Below are 15,945 nucleotides of genomic sequence, written 5' to 3' on the forward strand. Positions count from 1 at the left end.
TTTTATTGTATATAAAACAATGCCAATAAAATAAGACAGACTTTACATTCTGTTAGTGTTTTGAATTACTCTGGTGCACTTTTGCTTTCAGTATCAGTCATGCTGCAAATTCAGATTTTCTGCCAGCTGCTTTTTAAATATCTGGCACATTTCCTCCCTTGTTCACAGCACACACTTTGCATTTTCATTATTAATTCTTTGAGTATCTCAACACGTGGCTAATGGCACACATTGTGCTGTAACTAAGTTGTAACTGAGTTTTGGAGGAGAGTCTGCTCATAGTTGACTCTAGCAGTTGCATCCAGTTGGGAAGCACAAAGGTGAAGTAATTCTATATATTTCAAGAGAATTTATTTTGTATGTATCACCCTTTTTGGTTTATGCTTAACAATCTTTTTTCCTCCAGTTTCCTGAGATTATATTTCCTAAAACTGATTGGAAGTTCTCTGTGATTTGCCACCTTATCATGGTGGAGGGGTTTGTGTGTCCCAGTGATCCCTAAGGCTAGGCAGAAGCCATTTCAGGAGCTTTTGCCCTGACAAGGTGAGGGGTCAGACAAAGAGGGATTTACATGACATCTATGAAAAAAATGGAAAAAAATCAAGAGACCATTTTAGCCTGCCTGGTACAGGGTTGCAAGGGCCTGGCCCTGGAGCCAGGCGTGGCGAGAGAACTCATGAGAGAGCGCCTGGTGGCCAGGCCTTAGTCAATGGAGCCCAGCCGGGCACAGCCCGAAGAGATGACATGGACTTGCCCTGTGGAGGCAGCCCACAGGAGGCGTTGTAGGGGTTGGTGCAGTGCATGTTGAGTGGTAAACAGGGGTGGAGACCCTGGTGGTCCCTGGTTGCTGAGGCTGGTTATTGGGACATAGAATGTCACCTCTCTGGTAGGGAAGTTGATGTGTGAGGTTCAGAGATACTGGCTACATATGCTACTTTCCCACCGCTGAGGAGCTGGTTCGCGCGCCAGTGCTCGTGTTGTTCCCAATGAACCGGCGAAACGCTTAAGAACGGGCCTGCATTCCCACCGCATTTCTGTGAATTGCTCTTTTACACATGAGCGTGGGTGGGTCCTCGTCTGGACACGGAAGCCGAAGCGCACAAACATGGGAGAACACGCTCCCCTTTCTTGTGCTGCAAATGTGTTTTACGGTCAAAACCAAACTACTGCAGCATCTGTGTGCAGCACAGAGGTAAACACAGACAGCGATTAGAGCAAGACAACAAGTATGCATTTTGTGTCCTTTTATCTGTGATATGAAAGGATACAAAGCAGCAATTTCAGTCTTAAAGCCCAACCTAATTCACAGTCATGAAAATCGCTTTGCTTTTCTCATGTAATACACATGTAATATGGTAGAAAACTTGATGTTGAGTCGGCAGAGACACGCCCTTCTGCCGCTTTTGTCACGCGTTCTTGGTTCGAGACCAGCTAGTTTGCGGGGCTGGAATTGAACCCATTTTTTGGCCAAGCACCTAGTGCTTCCGCGGTGGAAAACCCGCCTAACGGTTCAAATCAAGGCACCGGCTCCGGAATCCTGTTGGTGGGAAAGAGGCTATATAGTAGCCAGTGCATGGCTTGGGCTCTGCAATCAGTCTCCTGACAGCAAAACTTGAAGGCGCATGATCAGGAGGAACAGTCTGGGTATGAATGGTCCATTCAGACCACTGAGTCCGATTAGACCATGTCAAAGTGGCTGCACAAAGCTGCAGCTGCAAGGCGATTGGTGCCTGTTGTGGTGGTAATCCCCAAATCAGATGATGGACACCAGAGATGAAGGGAAACATCAAGCTGAAGAAGAATCCTATTGGGCTTGGTTAGCTTGTGGGACTCTGGAAGCAGCTGACAGGTAATGGCAGGCCAAGCAGAGTGCAGCTCTGGCAGTAGCTGAAGCAAAAACTTGGGTGTGGGAGGAATTTGGTGAAGCCATGGAAAAAGACTTTTGGTCAGCCTCAGAGCAATTTACCAGAATCACTTTGAGACCAGTTCAAGAGGGAAAAGCGGTGCTTTAGTCACACAGTGTATAATGCAGGTGGGAAGCTGTTGACCTCAATTAATGATGCTGTTGGGTGGTTTAAGGAATACTTCAAGGATCTCCTCAATCCCATTGACAAATCCCATTAACTCCTTGGTGCAGGGCCCCTGGGATGGATGAGATACGAATTCCTGGAGACCTTGGATGTTGCTGGGCTGTCTCTGACCCACTCCACCTCACAAGTTGCTGCCCCAAGTAAAGGAGTTGAAGTATCTCAGGGGATAGGGGAGCAGGAGACTGACAGATGAATTGGTATCAGTTGTCATGGTGAAGAGAGAGCTGATCATTAAATTGAAGCTGTTGATTTACCGGTTGATCTACAGCCCTACCCTCACCAATGGTCCCAAGCTCTGGGTACAGACCAAAAGAATAAAATCGTGGATAACAAGTGGTAGAAAGACACTCAGTCATTCAGGAGGGACTCAGAGTAGAGCTGCTAGTCTTCCACATCAAAAGAAGCCAGTTGATTTGGTTCAGGCATCTGAAAAGGATGGGTCCTGGGGACCTCCTGGGTGAGGTGCTCCAGACATATTCCACTGGGAGGAGGCCATACAGTAGACTCAGGACAGGCTGGAGAGATTTCATCTCTCGGCTGGCCTGGGAACTGTTTTCTCCTGGATGAGCTGGAGGAGGTGGCTGGGGAGAAAGACATCTGGCTCCACTTAGACTGCTGCCCCTGTGACCCAGCCCCAGATAAGTGATAAACGATGGATGGATGGATGGATGGATGTGGAGATCCTTGAAAACCTTGGATAAAAGTCTGTCAGTTTTGTGTTTAGATCCGCTCTACAAAGGAGCCTTGTTACCCAATACACATATGTACACATATGTAGACATGTATGAGTAGGGTCTTATACACTGCTCAAAAAAATAAAGGGAACACTTAAACAACACAATATAACTCCAAGTAAATCAAACTTCTGTGAAATCAAACTGCCCACTTAGGAAGCAACACTGATTGGCAATCAATTTCACATGCTGTTGTGCAAATGGAATAGACAACAGGTGGAAATTATTGGCAATTAGCAAGACACACTCAAAGGAGCGGTTCTGCAGTTGGGGACCACAGACCACTTCTCAGTACCTATGCTTTCTGGCTGATGTTTTGGTCACTTTTGAATGTTGGTGGTGCTTTCACACTCGTGGTAGCATGAGACGGACTCCTCAACCCACACAAGTGGCTCAGGTAGTGCAGCTCATCCAGGATGGCACATTAATGCGAGCTGTGGCAAGAAGGTTTGCTGTGTCTGTCAGCGTAGTGTCCAGAGGCTGGAGGCACTACCAGGAGACAGGCCAGTACACCAGGAGATGTGGAGGAGGCCATAGGAGGGCAACAACCCAGCAGCCGGACCGCTACCTCCGCCTTTGTGCAAGGAGGAACAGGAGGAGCACTGCCAGAGCCCTGCAAAATGACCTCCAGCAGGCCACAAATGTGCATGTATCTGCACAAACGGTTAGATACTGACTCCATGAGGATGGTATCAGGGCCTGACGTCCACAGATTGGGGTTGTGCTCACAGCCCAACAGCATGCAGGACGCCTGGCATTTGCCAGAGAACACCAGGATTGGCAAATTCGCCACTGGCGCCCTGTGCTCTTCACAGATGAAAGCAGGTTCACACTGAGCACATGTGACAGATGTGACAGAGTCTGGAGACGCCGTGGAGAGTGATCTGCTGCCTGCAACATCCTTCAGCATGACCGGTTTGGCAGTGGGTCAGTAATGGTGTGGGGTGCCATTTCTTTGGAGGGCTGCACAGCCCTCCATGTGCTCGCCAGAGGTAGCATAACTGCCATTTGGTACCGAGATGAGATCCTCAGACCCCTTGTGAAACCATATGCTGGTGCAGTTGGCCCTGGGTTCCTCCTAATGCAGGACAATGCTAGACCTCATGTGGCTGGAGTGTCAGCAGTTCCTGCAAGATGAAGGCATTGAAGCTATGGACTGGCCCGTCCGTTCCCCAGACCCGAATCCGATTGAGCACATCTGGGACATCGTCTCGCTCCATCCACCAGCGTCACGTTGCACCACAGACTGTCCAGGAGTTGGCGGATGCTTTAGTCCAGGTCTGGGAGGAGATCCCTCAGGAGACCATCCGCCACCTCATCAGGAGCATGCCCAGGCATTGTAGGGAGGTCATATATGCACGTGGAGGCCACACACAATACTGAGCCTCATTTTGACTTGTTTTAAGGACATTACATCAAAGTTGGATCAGCGTAAAGTGTGTTTTTCCACTTTAATTTTGTGTGTGACTCCAAATCCAGGCCTCCATTGGTTAATAAATTTGATTTCCATTGATGATTTTTGTGTGATTTTGTTGTCAGCACATTCAACTTTGGACAGAACAAAGTATTCAATGAGAATATTTCATTCATTCAGATCTAGGATGTGTTATCTGAGTGTTCCCTTCATTTTTTTGAGCAGTGTAACACCTGCCAGTTTCTGACAAAATTGTGCTGCTCTTGGTAGTCTGCAGAGTTTATTATTAATATAAACTAGCTGAATCTGTGTGATTGTAACATCAGACTACCGTATTTTTCGGACTATACGTCGCTCCGGAGTATAGGTCGCACCAGCCAAAAAATGCATAATAAAGAAGAAAAAAACATATATAGGTTGCACTGGACTATAAGTCGCACTTTTTTGGGGGGGGGGGGGGGGTTGATAGAATCCGAGACCCAGAGCAGAAATTCCATCTTGAACGGCAATTTAAAATAATAATGGATTAAAGAACAGGACGAACACGGTTACGCCTACGTTATGCTAACGTAGCACATTCAGCTACATGACGCACAACGAACACGTGTTCGGTATGTTAACGTAACATTAAGTTATTCAGATAACCATAGCATAAAGAACATACTAACAAGTTAACCAAACCATCAATCCATTGAATTCTTCATCCTCGGTGTCACTTCTAAACAATTCCGTACACTCCGTAGACGAAGCGCCGCTTCCTCTTCTGTGTCGCGTTAGTCAGACTCGTCGTCAGCTGCAGTTCCAATTATTCCAGCCTTTCTGAATCCCAACAGGATGGTTTGGTTGTCACTGAAGCCCATGTTTTCTTGATCCATCCAATGACTTCCAGGAAAGTTGGGTGGCGCATTCTCCCAGTTGCCGTTAAGCTGTGCTCTCCATCCATCATCCACTGCGCCCACAGGTTACGCAAGACTGCCTTAAAGCTGCAGTTTACGGAGATGTCAAGTGGCTGGAGTATTTTGGTTCATGTGTTATAAATGTCACATATACGTCGCTCCGGAGTATAGGTCGCACCCCCAGCCAAACTATGAAAAAAAGTGCGACTTATACTCCGGAAAATACGGTAATTGTATCATCAGACTAATTTTCCTGCTCAAATTTAAAAAAAAAACAATAGACCAAAACATATTTTTCTTAATTTTACTACTGCAGAACTGTCGTTTTCATAGAAACTGGTTAGCAGTTATATTATTTTTAGTTTAACCAGCACAGTGAGTTTAGGAGTTTTCAGAATTGTATTACGTGACAATGCAAGGTTTGATCCTACTTTTGGATCAATTTGTTTGGTAGTTTAGGAGTCAAATGTGTGTGCTTATTTTTTTTTTTTCAGTAATCATAAATTGCTGTGTAATACAACAGTCTGTGCCTTTTGAGAAGTACTTATTGCATCTGCCAGTAATGACAGCCATCACAATGCAATGCACAAGGGGGGCACTGGATTATTTATATGGGTCTCTCTAAGTGGTGTACTTGCAAGTTGATCTGGTGGAAACTGACTTGCTCTGACAGCTTCTTAATATGGCATCACTCAGTCATCAGGGAATGTACTGACCACGTAACAACAGGACATCGCTGCCAGCAAGAACTTCATCCTTTTTCCCTCTAATGTTATTTCTCCCAGGCTGTCTTTCATTTCTGACATTGTGTTGTTTTGTTGTTGTTATTCTACTGGTTTTGCATTAATATAAGACATGTAATAAAGTACATGTATCAGACCATTTTTTTTTAAAAACTCACTTTTCCTAGTTTACTCTTTCATTCTGAGCCAGTGTAATTCAATAAAATGTCAAACTAGTGTATCAGTCCCAAACCTATGTGTCCCCAGAGGGAATACCTCACCTTGTATTTCAAGGATACATCCATTATGATTGGCATGTCAACACCATTCCCTGTCCCTAAAGACTCTGATTGACACATTGAGTGCAGAGAGATATCCATAAATAAAACCTGGCCATCATCACAATTGTTTGTGCACATCACAGTAACTATTTTTTATAAAGACTTCACATTTATGATGCAGATTCATCACATCTGCTCCCTCAGATCTCTTAGCAACTTTGTTGGTCTCCAGCATCGGTTTGTATACATCAATAATGCGAGGGTCATTTATACCAGTGTGAAGATTTGATGGAAGGAAGGAAGGAAAGACAGGGGAGCCAACCAAAAATAATGCAAACATTTAAATATAGAAACTAAATTAAACATGTTCAAGTTTCTGACATCCTTCAGAAAACAGCTGCTTGTTTTGGCTTTCATGGTCTAACTCAAACCCACATTTTTTATTTTTTTATTTACAAGTACTTTTACAGTTCCAGCTCTCAGAGGCAGAATTAATATTTGAACCTCTCTGTCGCTGTTCTGACTTTAGTGTATACAGTATGTGTTAGGCCATGCGCAGAGCACCCTATTTCTTTTCTGTTGCAGGGTCCTCTACATGAGCTGTCGCCTCCAATACTATCAGAAATAGATGGCAGGTTCAGTGAGATTGTTGTACTGAGCAAAGGCCCACTCAGATTCAATTTCAAAGTACAGAAGAACATTAATTCATAAATCACTATCTGAATCTGAGCAGGGAATGAAATTTCCACATTGTCAACTACTGTATATATATATGGCCTTTATTGTGTGCACAGTCTTGACACTCCACATTAGTGAAATTACGCTCTTTCAGTTTTTTTTTTTAATGAATCAACAGATGTTTACAACCGTGTCTTCACCTTTCCTTCTACAAGAAAGATTTTCCAGTCATGCACTTCAGAATGTTGACAGCTCTCAGAGAACACATTAACGTACGATTGCATGAAATTTAATAAAGTCTTCCTGAAAAAAAAATTGGAATCTTTTTATTATTATTATTGTGTACCATCTGAATGCAAATGAATAACCACTCTTTGGAGAAACAAAAGTACTGAATAAAAATTGAAGTACATGTAAAATGTTCATGAAGGAGGAGAGGCCCACTTCTCACTCATTACACACTTTCATCATGCTAAGAATGCTACTTGATGTTTTCCATCCCTGCACGCTGAAGCTGAAAACAATGACTTGGGCGATTCTTAATCACTGCTTACGAATAACTAATATTTTTCATCAGCATAAAGTTGTGAAGTGTCTGATAAACAACCCCATTAAATAGTACTGTCATACCTGCAGTGACATATCTCACTTTCTAAATAATGGGAATGCAGTAGTCAACCTGCCTACCAAGTACAGAAATAAAGAAATGGACTAATATTTTGTTATCAGTGGGGGTCGAAGGTCATACTGGTATTCCGTAAATCTGTTGCACTTTCAGATAATTACTGTATGTCCACAGGCAGTTACTGATGATCCATGAAATGAGATTTAGCTTTTTAATTGCCCAGTGAGCTGAGCAAATGAGCTTGATCATTTGAACCAGTGGGGTGTTGTTGACCAGACTTAAAACCACATGTTGACTAATGTCACAAATTTATGTATTTCACATCTGCATGTGTCTAAAGCCACAAATCATTTACTGTTTCTCAGGAAAGGTTCAGGTTTTCTTCAGAGTTTTCAATCTGGACAAATTTAAGTGAAATTTAACTACATGTACTCACAGGCACTCACTCTTCAACTGCTTGTTAAGGCAAATATCTAATCAGCCAGGGCAGCAACTCAATTCATTTAGGCATGTAGACCCTCTACATAGTCAAGACGACTTGCTGAAGTTCATAAAGAGCATTAGAGTGGGGAAGAAAATTGATTTAAGTGACTCTGAATGTGACATGTTTGTTGTTTCCAGGCTGACTAGTCTGAATCTTTCAGAAACAGCTGATCTGCTGGGATTTTCCCACAAGAGATGTATTTCACAAGGCATTTTCTCCAATTTTCTCTAGAGAACAGCAGTTCTCGGGTATAAAATGGCTCATTGATCGTCATCAGAGGTCAGAGGAGAATAACTAGACTGCTTTGATCTGATAGGAGGGCAACAGTAACTCAAGTAATTACAGTAGAAGAGCATGTCTGAAAACACAGCATGTCAAACCTACAGCAAGAGAAGACCATACCGGGTAGCACTCCTGTCAGCTAAGAACAGGAAACTACGGCTACAGTTGACAAAGGCTAGACATAAACTGGACAGTAGGAGATTGGAAAAGCATTGCCTGCTTTGATTAGTCTCAGTTTCTGCTGCCACAGGCACAAGCAACATGAATGCTTGGATTCAGTCGCCCTTGTATGAATGATTCAAGTTATTGTTGGTGGTGTAATCCCTTGGGGATATTTATTGGCACACTTTGGGCTCCTCAGTACCAAGTGAGCATTTTTTTTAAACAATACAGCCTACCTGAGTTTTTTTGGCTTATTATTTCCATCCCTTTATGACCACAGTGTACCTACCATCTGATGGCTGCTTCCAGCAGGATAGCAGGATCCAGAAGCACCATGTCACAAAGCTCAGATCATCTCAAACTTGACCATGACAATGAGTTCACTGATCTCCACAGTCACCAGGAAAAGTTTAATTGCTTTATCTATTTTTTCTTGATTTCACATATATATATATTTAGCGTTTTGTTTGTTTTTTGAATGGCTCCAGTCAAAGGAAATTAGGACATCAGATGCAGGGAGGGAACTGGATACAAAATAAAGCAATTATTCTTATAGTGCTTATTGTGGGCTGATCAATATTGGGCAAACCAGTACAGGTGATGGAAAATAGCACAATCAAGTGAAACCTATAGCAGTCTTTGAATCTACAACATCTATAACATTCTCAGAATAAAGTGTTTTATATACTGTAAAAGCATTACAGTGGGGGAGGGGGAATAAGTACACTGCTGATTTTGCAAGTTTTCCCACCTACAAAGAATGGAGAGGTCTGTAATTTTCATTGTAGGTACACTTCAACTGTGAGAGACAGAATCTTAAAAAAAGATCCAGAAAATCACACTGTATGATTTTTAAATAAGTAATTTGCATTTTATTGCATGAAATAAATATTTGATACAATAAAAAAACAGAACTTAATATTTGGTACAGAAACCTTTGTTTGCAATTACACAGGTGAGAAGTTTCCTGTAGTTCTTGACCACGTTTGCACAGACTGCAGCAGGGATTTTGGCCCACTCCTCCATACAGATCTTCTCCAGATCTATCAAGTTTTGGGGCTGTCACAGAGCAACACTGAGTTTCAGCTCCCTCCAAAGATTTTCTATTGGGTTCGGGTCTGGAGACTGGCTAGGCCACTCCAGGACCTTGAAATGCTTCTTACGGAGCCACTCCTTATTTGCCTTGGCTGTGTGTTTCGGGTCATTGTCATGCTGGAAGACCCAGCCACGATCCATCTTCAGTGCTCTTACTGATGGAAGAAGTTGTTGGCCAAAATCTTGCAATACATGACCCCATCCATCCTCCCTTCAATATGGTGCAATCGTCCTATCCCCTTTGCAGAAAAGCACCCCAAAGTATGATGTTTCCACCCCCACGCTTCACAGTTGGGACGGTGTTCTTGGGGTTGTACTCATCCTTCTTCTTCCTTCAAACACAGTGAGTGGGACTGATAGCTGCTTACCTATTGTCCTGTAATCCATTCCAGCCTTGTGCAGCTCTACAGTTTTGTCCCTTGTGTCCTTAGGCAGCTCTTTGGTCTTGGGCATGGTGGAGAGGTTGGAGTGCGATTGAGTGTGTGGACAGGTGTCTTTCATACAGGTAACGAGTTAAATATTAAGTTCTGTTTTTCTATTGTATCAAACACTTATTTCATGCAGTAACATGCAAATTCATTATTTAAAATCATACAATGTGATTTTCTGGATTTCTTTTTTTTTTTTTTAGATTCTGTCTTTAACAGTTAAAGTGTACCGAAGATAAAAACATTACGGACTCCATTCTTTGTAGGTGGGAAAACTTGCAAAATCGGCAGTGTATCAAATACTTATTTTCCTCATTGTATGTTTCTCTTTAAATGCGTAACTTTCACATCACTGTCCAGGTTTTCCCAGTGAGCTTAAAGTGCTTGACTAAGCACAACAGTCTATGAATGACTGTAAATAATGCTTTTCTAGTCAGCATCTGTGCATTATTTTAAATCTTCACTATCACTGTTCTACAGCTCTACACTCAGCACTCAGTCATTTTCATTATAAAGCAGTAACTGCACCACTGAAGCTCTTGAAGGGTACAGCCTAGTACTTTTCATCTAGTGGTCATTAGACTTTCAAATAATGTGCTTGTTTATCATAATAGCCAAGGAGGCCCCGGTCAGACAAGCTTGTTTATTTCTCCTTGTCTCTGGCTGAGTGTCCTCACTTGATAAATATCCCATTAACTCTTCTGTTCCACTTAGCAGTCTAGCCATGTGGGACTTCTCGTTGGCTGCACGCAAATACAAAGTCAGTTTAACATGGTCATGTTCATGTCTGCTACATAGGCCAGCTGCATCTATGTCCTTATTTTATTTTTTTGGCTAATTATATAGATATGTCTATTTTTAACCACACAGCCACACCTGGTTTTGCTTAGGTATTTACTTTACAGGATTGTGTAGCACCTCCCTGCAGCCAACTACTGAGAAATGTCCTTTTATAAAAAAGAAAAAAAGAAAGAAAGAAATCCAACCCATTTGTCAGTGGCCACTTACCTTTCATTCTACCCACAGTATATGAGGAGAAATTAATTTAGGTATTCTGTCACTTAAGTGCATCAAATTTCGTACCAGCGGGAAAGCTCAGTTCATTTATTCCAGCTTTCTAGTTTCCACTGTGTTTCAAAAAACATGTGTGGGTTTGAGGGGAAGGGGGGGGGGGGGGGGGGGGGGGGTGTTGATTATCCCTGTCATGGAGGAATGAAGGAATATAAATTTTTCCTCATTATCAGAGAGAAAAGTGGCAGAAAATTCCAATATTATGTTTCATAAGGAATTGTAATATATAGACGAATGTTGCATAAAGGCTGTGGGCTGTGGGTTTGACTTGGGTGTGGGTTGTTGTGGTCAGGATGAATGATCATCCCCTGCTGCCAAACAGTAAACTTTGTGGCTACCAGACACAAACAAGGCTGAGTGGGCAAGCTTCCATCAGGCTGTGTGCACTCAACAAGAATCAACAAGAGTAGTATTCATTTTACTGCATATTTACAAAATAACAAAACCACACTGGGTCATATACTAAATGTTTGCTCTGGTGGCAGTGCACCTGTGTGTGTAAAGGCAAGCTGTTCATCTATTAATCTGTGAACAACACCTGTCACAGGCAGCCCGTGTTTCTTAGGTGCAAAGGTGCAACAATAAAGGTGGGAACAATGAACTTTAATCCCCTAAAAACGCACTCACATATTTTTCTTCTGTCCTGCAGTCTTATTTATCCATCTAGAATGTTTTGATGATGTCAGCTATTGAAATGTTTGCCTTCTCTTGAGCATAACTGAACCAGATGGCACTTACAGTCAATATTTCCAAAGCTAGGAAACTCACAGCAAAATAATCCAGATGAATAAATCCAGAAAGTAAATTAGATTTTAAGATAAACTAACCTTTTAAAAGTGAACCCCACAATGACAGGTGCCTCCTCCCTGCTAAACAAGTCTGATTCATTCACAATATATCTGAAAGATATAGAAATACACTAGTGAACATATGGGGTAAGCAGTGCTTGTGGTATAAGCACCCATCTACCTTCAGTACCACTATTCACTATCATACAACAGCACACTTATTCTTTTAATACAAGGCACTGCTCATAGATTACAATGTACAAATAATTGTTCTCACAGCTTTCCCATTTTGTTAACAGATTCAAGTGCAATAACTGCATAGTAAGAGGGAATATTGCTGTAGTAAACTTGCTGTAGTAAACACACACCTGTCTCACAAACACTAATGCAAAACCTTTACACGTTATCCTGGTTCAAATATATCTGTCATCACTCAGATACCAACAAACAATTATTCTAAGGGTTGGGGTTGAGTTCTGTTTGCTAAGAGAGTGCTGTATTAGTCCAAACCACTCAATTTAACACACGGACACTAAAAATGTGCAGTTTGTGCCACAGTTTCACAGTCCCGCATGTACCTGGTTGATATGACTATTACACAAAGCATTCACAGTTAGTGGCATGCAGTGCTGCATGCTGCTTTATGAAAAATTAACGTTCTCTCCTGTTTAATCAATGGTAATCTAATTTTTATGTATTTATTTATTTGTAGCTGTTTCTTGGATAACATTTTTACACTTAAAATCAGCATAGACAGACATGGATATTTACATTAACTGCTAGTGGAATCACTGAAACGCAACTGGCTAGTATCATTGCCAAGAAACATTATAGGGCAGTGGTGAGTTTGAACTCTTAGTACACATCACAAGATGATGACCTCCAACCTGCAGAGATCTCTTTGAACTGAGTCTAGAGACTGGGGTGGACAATTCAAGTTATATAAGGGATGAAATATTTAGTATTCTGAGGATGTGCAATCGCAGTGGTGGTGTCATGCCCTGCATAGATGCACAAAGTTCACACAGACCCACACTGAGAACACCAGTGGAAATAGAAATGGAAATGCAATCCTACAGATCATCAAGTGCATTCATGTCTTCACTGCAGATGTGACTGAGTTGATGCCCATATATATTATTGCTACAGCTGCAGTTGTAAACATGTGAGGATGAATTTGAAAGGAAAGGAATATTTTAGTTCTGCTTCCACACTCTGTCATCACAGAACCAACTGTGACATTAGCTCCTTGTGTGACAATTCAGTCTGACAGATGTGGTCAGAATGCTCGGTAATAGTATTGATCTGATTGCGTTTCCATTGGGCTGATGGCCATCCCAGTAAATGTGCTTTTTTTTTTTTTTCATGGAACTGCAGCAGCAGATCATTAGATCTCTCAGTGGGGCACCAACGCTTGCAGACTCTCTGCCAGCAGAAGATTCTGACACATTTCACACCAATCAAAGACATTTTTTTTTATGTTTTATTATATTGTGTATATTTTTTGTATGTGGATCCGGGGCATTGTGATTAACTGACAGAAGAAATATTGGCTCTTTTTAAAGAAAAGCAGCATACAGTATAAATCCATGTTTAAGGATCAAATATAAATCCATCAAACAGAGCTTGCAAATCTGCACATAAGTGCATCAAAGATGGATTTCATAGCCAACTTAGGTACAATAAGGTAAAGCAATATTAAAAACAACTTACTGTAGTAATGCAAAACTACAGCTGAGCACAACAATACTTTGTTTGTACTCTTTCACGTATCAGTGATTTAGATTTAGACACCAGTTACTTAACACACAAATCACTTTACAAGTTACAAACTGCTGGCTATGTGAGGTGGGAACATCCTGAAATAAACTGTCTCTTGCAAGTGATTGAAATGATCACCAAAGAGAGTTCAGGATACTGTTGATTGACATATGATGGGGGGCAAATATATCAGAGGGTTACCAAAGAGACTGGAGCTTGGAATGTCCAACCACCAAGCTCAAATGAGTGAATCACTTCCTGCGTGGACGCAGCTTAACCTTGTATTTGTGAAATATATGTGCCACATGATTCATCCAGTTTGTGTGAATACCATGTATATTATTTTGCAAATGTACAGTATGCATGATTTACAAATTTCACTCTGGAGAGCTACAAGCAACTCTATGAAGCATCCTCCAAATTTTGGACACAAGGTGGCTACCTTTAGACTTCAATTCCAGTTGGCAAAATACAGCAGTGACTGTGGGTTTTTTTTTTCTCATGTACACAGTCTCCAATAACTAAACAATAGTTACATCTCCTACACCCCATCACACAAGAAGTGAGCTGAGTAAACATGATATTTCAGCTGGCAAAAAAAAACAACCTTTCCAGCTTTTTCATCATCAATGCACTACATTCTGTCAGAGCAATACAAAGAGTCACACAAATCATGGTCACAGATAACTCCTAACAGTCAGAGATCATACACTAAAATCAAAAAACCCAAACATAGGCTTCTCTTCATGGTTGATTATAGAATCTAGTTCCAAATGGGACCTTGAGTTCACTGACGGTGCTCTGAAGTGAAAAATCACAAGTATGCTACAGCTTGGATTATTTGCTCTTTCACGTCTTGCAACGCCAGATGAATCTAATCAAGACCAAACTGCATAATCCAATGAAATATAACCTTCTAATAAATAACCTGCGTATGTTGGACTGCAGAGACATGGAATCTGCTGCTACCAGTTTGAACCAATCAGAGAGATACTGTACTGGCCATATTCAGTACAGACATTTATGGCAAGTGCTAAGACAGCAATTCATCTAAAAGCATCTAAATAGAAGACTTTGGAAATAATAAATGGCTCTTTTTAAATTAGCTTTTTTTTTTTTTATGATTGTGCTTTATAAGTAGGGCAGTATGGTGGTGCACTGTTTAGCACTGCTGCCTCACAGGAAAAAAGTCCTGGGTTCAAATCCACCAGTCAACTGGGGTCTCTGTGTGTAGTTTGCATATTCTCCCTGTCCTTGTGTGGGTTCTCCACGTTCTCCAGCTTCCTCCCACAATCCAGACACATGCATGGGTTAGGTTAATTAGCATTTGTATTCTGACCTTAGGTGTGAATTGTTGTCTGTCTCTCTGTGTTAGCCCCGTGATAGACTTGCAACCTGTCCAGGTGTTTCCCGCCTTTTGCCCTATGACCTCTGGGACAGGCTCCAACTTCCCCACAGACCTGAACTGGATAAGTGAAAGAAAATGGATGGATGGACTTCATAAATATTGCAATACGTTTGGCAAAGCAATGCCTGGACTTCAAAGGCAGTACAAACAGATATTCCAAGTTCTGGTAATCAGTTTTGTAACTTGTAATGGAGAGCACAGTAAATAAATTTTTTGCCTCTGGGAAATCATTATGTCTGTCATGTCTGCCTACCTGCTCTCTTCTATTGCACTGAAACGAAAATATTCTATACAGTTTCACAACAGGAATAAACACACTACAAGCTACTCTCTGCACCAAATGCACACTTGTCATGTCCCCAACTACCATACAGTCTTGAGAGCAAAAGATAAATTGGAGCAATTCTTCAACTTGCACAGACTAGTTGTCTGAGAGAGTCAATAGCCTGCTAATTACATGGTGTTAGAAGCCCAGGTCTGGCACTGTGGGTTTGGCTGCAAGTCATTATTGGAGCCTCCATGTGCCACAGATCTATTGGCATGTGGGCCTGACATGGGGATTAGCTCTGAGTGCCAGAGAGCCTGTGAACACTGGGGAGTTGTTGGTTACAGGACTGCCATACTCTCTGGCTATGAAGAAGGAAAATATAATTGCACTTAGAGACAGTCATACACAGGCTGTAAACCCCATTCACATAATATTAGGCGTACATTGAAATGCAGTGCAATACTGTGCATTACCAACACACCAACAGCCTCTAAATGATCGCACCGTAATTACTATAAATACTAAAATAAACAAACTAATTGTGACTCGTCACATTTATCATTTTACATAAACACTGCGACTGGTTCCTTAAGTAAAGTAAATAAAAGAATTGCATGTATTTGAAAGCTAGGAATGATGTCTCGATCACCTGTTGAAACCACAAAATGCTAAGCTTTAACACATGGTGCCCATGTCATATCACTTGCCTCTGCATTAGGTTATGCATATAGAAAGTAGTTTTTTCTGCCACACTGGTA

This window comes from Archocentrus centrarchus, chromosome 8 (genome assembly GCF_007364275.1).
Source record: "Archocentrus centrarchus isolate MPI-CPG fArcCen1 chromosome 8, fArcCen1, whole genome shotgun sequence".
NCBI classification, from domain to species: domain Eukaryota; kingdom Metazoa; phylum Chordata; class Actinopteri; order Cichliformes; family Cichlidae; genus Archocentrus; species Archocentrus centrarchus.